At 37.6% G+C, this 4,776-nt stretch overlaps 1 long non-coding RNA gene across 1 annotated transcript in view; it reads right to left on the bottom strand.

Moving 5' to 3' along the window:
• Positions 1 to 3,675: 3,675 nt before the first annotated feature.
• The window catches only part of LOC103140903 (uncharacterized), a 2,575-nt gene continuing 1,474 nt past the window's right edge, over positions 3,676 to 4,776 (bottom strand). Inside the window, exons 2-3 of the long non-coding RNA XR_476546.1 lie at positions 4,272 to 4,367; positions 3,676 to 4,098 (exon numbers count right to left, since the gene is read on the bottom strand). This is a non-coding gene — a long non-coding RNA (uncharacterized LOC103140903). The remainder of the gene's footprint in view (positions 4,099 to 4,271; positions 4,368 to 4,776) is intronic.

A 4,776-nucleotide genomic window follows, 5' to 3' on the forward strand; every position in this document is an offset into this window, starting at 1 on the left:
GGTCTGCTGTTTCTTCAGACCTGGGAGTTTTTTTTTTTGTTGTTGTTGTTTTTTTTTTGTCTACAGAGCAGTGTGGTTCAAAACTGAAGCTTCCATTAAAAAAATATGAGAATAAAATCATACAAACCAATTTAAAGGTGAAAATCTGAGAGGAATGTTTCCAGATTAACACCAAGTTTCACAATTATGAGCAGATGTAATGAACAGCAGCCTCTTGTTTTTGTTTTCTCCCGGCTGCTGGAGTCTGTGGGCTGCAAAGGTAAATCCAGGCAACTTCACGATCAAATACCCAACATATCATGGCCATTAAAGGAGGATGGGTCTTTTAAGAAATTTAATTTCAGTTTTTTCTCATTCCACTTTAAATGTGGGGGGAAAGCAGGGATTCTGCTCAAAAGCAGCAGTGTTTTTGAGTTTTGTTGCACTCGCCTGTCTGGACCAAAAAGGTGATTCAAACCTGATGTTCTGGTTTGCCTGTCAAAACTCATTATCACCCTTATGTAAGGCTTTTATGACGTTGTCTCTCTTGGCTTTAGTGCCTGTTTCTGTGAAGATCAGAGCTCTGGCCGGCTGCAGAGGGCCGCAGCGGACCCGAGCGGAGAGGGGGAAGGCATGTAGGCTTCGATCCACAGTCAGACCTCAAGAGAAGAAGAAAAAAAAAAAACAACAATCTTTGGCCCCACTCTCCATCCCACAAACTTTTCCATAATGTAAAACCATCGCTCATTCTTTCAGCTCTGTCATCTGTCCAAACCGAGGACATCAACGCTGTTACCACGCGGTGAAATACTGGCAGCTACGTTCGCAGTTAGCAAAAAGCCTGGGATCTGCAGTACTGGGTATTTTTCTTTGTAGGATATCATTTCTCGGATTTATGGCTCCTTTGTTGCACGCAGTCGGTGTCTAGAGGGTCATCTAAATTTTGTTGTAAAAGTGGTTTTGCAGCACTTTAATACTTCACCACTTTCAGGTCAAGGGTGGCACAGGTGATGAAATGATTAAGTTCTCTAAAACAAAAAAAAAAGGCAGAAATCCCACAGACGCAAGAGTTAATGTGATAAGTTCCTGAAAGAAACCCAGCAGGTTCTGCCCTGTGATTTTTGTTTAAAGTTCTTACTTTTACCCTCAAATATTTTCAACTTTCAAAATGAACCGTCTCATTGCTGTGGCGATGTCTAGCACAGAAAGCTACAGTTGGCAAGTGTAAAGTAGGATTCTGTATCTTTTTAATAATCTTAGAATATACAGTCCAGATAATCCACTAGATTAAGAGGATTTGTAAAAAAAAAAAAAAAAAACAACTTCCCTCTAGAAAGCGTTTTTTGTTGTTGTTGTTTTTTATTGTTTTTTTATAAATATGACATTTTTGTTGGCATGAAAACATAAAGTGCAAAAAGAGTTAACCATCTCTGCTTTCTAAAATACCCAGGCTATTGGTCGTGTTTAAAAAAAAAAAAAAAAAAATGTGGAACAGGAATTCCACCAGGAACCGTATCTAGTCCCATCCGTTTTGTCGTCCAGATGTTTGTTCTCATATTGGATATATGCTGATGATCCAGTTGCTCATATTGCTGGTAAAACCTGTGATGCTGTTGCACAAAAGCAAAATTCACATTTAGGAGGCTTGGTGCTTCATCCAAGGTACAAAGAAAACAAAACAAATGAAAAAAAAAAACCACTGAATAGATATTAAAAGAGATTTTAATCATATCGTCTCATCCTCATTTTAGAAAATGCATTTTACTTATCCTAAATATCTGAAGAAACGTACACCTTTGTGACTCTTTGGGAAAATATCCTTTCCCCCAGACAGCTTTCTTTTTCAAAGAAGGGTGAAATGAGCACAAACACACAGATCTGACCTTTCGCCGAAAAGCTCTGCTTTCACCAAATCCTTTCAAAACGTCAACTCATCCTTAAAACAAGTTCAAAGTTCAAAAAGGAGTGTTGTCAAATAATATGAGCGTGTAAGTACCATAGTCCTAATTTGCTAACTTAGAAATGTAAAAAATCTTGTAAAATATTTCTTGAGTCACAAAATAAAATGATTTCTAAATGTTGTGTTGAAATGTTGACATGAAAAACAAAAGCTGTTTGGGGTTTCCATGTTCCCACCCTGTGTGCATGAGTTTTCTCTGGTTGTGTTTTATCAGTCCGAAATATGCAGACTGAGTGAATTTGGGACTGTAAATGTTCCTTAGACGTGTGTTTGTAGGTCCGTGTGTGTTTTGCGTTCAGCACGATACCGGGTGAAACAGAAGCTTTGAAAACACTCCTGTCTAAACAAAGAAACAAATTACAAAGTTAAAAAGTTGCTTAACCGCAAGTGATTTGATCACTCTTGTCAAAATATGGCGATCTCATTAAAATATGGACTTAAAAATCTGTTATAGCGATTAACATCTCAGTTTCAGTCTTTGTTTCCGGCATAGATGTGAATACGTTCAGTGTGTTTCTGAGCTTCAGAGTCGAGTTTGGGGACTTTTTCCTGTCCGTGAACAGAAAGTGACTGAACATGTTTCAAAGTGTGAAAATTCATGCCTATTCTTTACGACTGTAATTAAAATCGATAACGTTATTAATAGAGCATTTTTCCATACATACAAGGGTAACACTTTGCACAGAACAGAAACCAAAACAAACAAATGAATAAATACGTTTTACTTCTGGTAACTTGTAAAGGATGCAGTTTCACACCTAAAATCAAAAATAATGTCAGTGGCACTTGACAAGATTATTGATAGCTTCAACAAAAAAGAAAATGGCATTAAAAAAAAGATAATAAAGAGGTAATAAATATCCATTAACTTTAATTTAAATCTAAACTGAATAGATATATCTTCTTTAAAAAAAAAACCCCACAAAGTCACTAACTGGTTCTCTTGTGGATGTTTTTTTTTTTAGCCCGGCAGTCTGTCTGTGGCGACAGGAGTATCTGATAAAGAGGAAAAAACTAAATCAGGATGTAGACTAGAAAAAGGCCGAGCCAGATCTAGATGTCCAGTACTTACGGTGCATTATCTGTCATTACCAACCTGCATCAAGCTCTTTCCACAAGCTCCAGTAGAAGCAGCATAACTGCATTAACAGACAACTAATTCTGCACATTTAACAAGGTCATATGATGTCTAAATTATCAATAAGAAACTCAAAATCTCACTCTGACTAAAAGTTCAAATGATATTGAAGATAATTTATTTCTATTGTTATGCTTAAATTGCTGTTTAATTTTTGTTTTATTTCAAAAAGAAAACATCAAACGTGACTTTAGCGCCTCCCCTGCTGCAGTTACTACAGAAAAGAGCGTCCATGGAGGACTACTGTGTCTTGAGCATGATGGATTGCACATCATTCTATAAGCGAAAACCTGAGAAAATAATACCTGAAGCCTTATTAAATGACATGTAGCCACAAACCCACATCCAGCTGCGGAACTGGGACATGCAACTCCTTTAAATTCCTGCTAATGCTCCTGCCCTGAAGCTCCGCGCTCCATACCAGTTAACCCAGCCAGGTTACAATTTGAGCTTAAACAAAAGACTATGGGACAGGACGTCTCCTAATGTCCAACCAAAACTGACTGAGGTAGGAATTATAAACACAGCTGCATGTTATTTTTCTGAGTAACAGTGTCCCCCAGAGGGCAAAGAGGGGCCTTGTCTGAAAAGGTAGGCATAATTTATCATTTAATATTACTTTAAGAGACTGTTTCCATTTCAGTTTATTAACCCGTCCCTTGGGTCACATTTATAGCTGCTCCGTTTGTGGTTAAAGGCCTCGGCGAATATAAATAATTCATCTGCCTTTGTGACAAAGAAGAAAAAAATATACACATCACTTTTAATTTTATCCTGTGTAACTGAGAATATACTTGAATATAAATCACTTTCACTTTGTGTTAAAGTTGAAGAACATCTAGCACATCCAGGATGGCATTTTCTCTTGGCTCCTTTTGACCTTGGCTAAGAGCCCTCCGTCAGGACGAGCTGTCCAACACGGACAGTCTGTGACAGCTGAAGTGCCCAAGGCAAGTCGAGCATGATCGTCCTTTGGCGTTCGTAGGCGACGACCTTCTCGCCAATATGTTGCTTCAGCTGCCTGAGGATCACAAAAGTGAGGACGAGGCGACTAGTTTCAGGGACGAGACCCCAGGCACAAATCAAATCCTTGCAGGAGAGTCCGGTTTGTGAGAGTAGTATGAGATTGAAGACGGTGCTGTTTTTTTAAAAAAAAATAAAATAAAATAAAAAAACAGTGAGAGTGACATATACCTTCTAGAGTGCCTTTGGCTTAAGCTTTGCTGTTTCACTCAGGCAGTGAAACACGCTGCAGGAAGGACTCAGAACCACGGAGCCGACTCACTCACCCTGGAGCGCATGAATAAAAATACATGTCAGAGCGATGATGTTGATTCAATTAATCCCAATTAAACCACATAGAACCCAAAACACAGCTGAAGTCATAAGCTGATGCACTTATGTGATTGAGTTTCTCTACTTTTTTTTTTTAATGTTTAGATTAAATATCCAGCATACATTTTAAGAGATGTGTAAAAAATATTTAATTTAATCAGATAATGTTTTGTTTATGTTTGCAATATCAAAGAAACGTATCTTGCCACCTTTCGGGGGGTTTTTTTCCCTATGTTTTATTTTTGCCTTTAATTTCATACTTGAATATTTCAGATCTTAAATGACATTTTAAAGTCAAAGAGAACTTGAGAAAGTACAAAATGTCATATTATAATTTATTTAAAGTGAAAAAAGCCATCCAAAA

This window comes from Poecilia formosa, unplaced genomic scaffold (genome assembly GCF_000485575.1).
Source record: "Poecilia formosa unplaced genomic scaffold, Poecilia_formosa-5.1.2 Scaffold78, whole genome shotgun sequence".
Lineage (NCBI taxonomy): Eukaryota > Metazoa > Chordata > Actinopteri > Cyprinodontiformes > Poeciliidae > Poecilia > Poecilia formosa.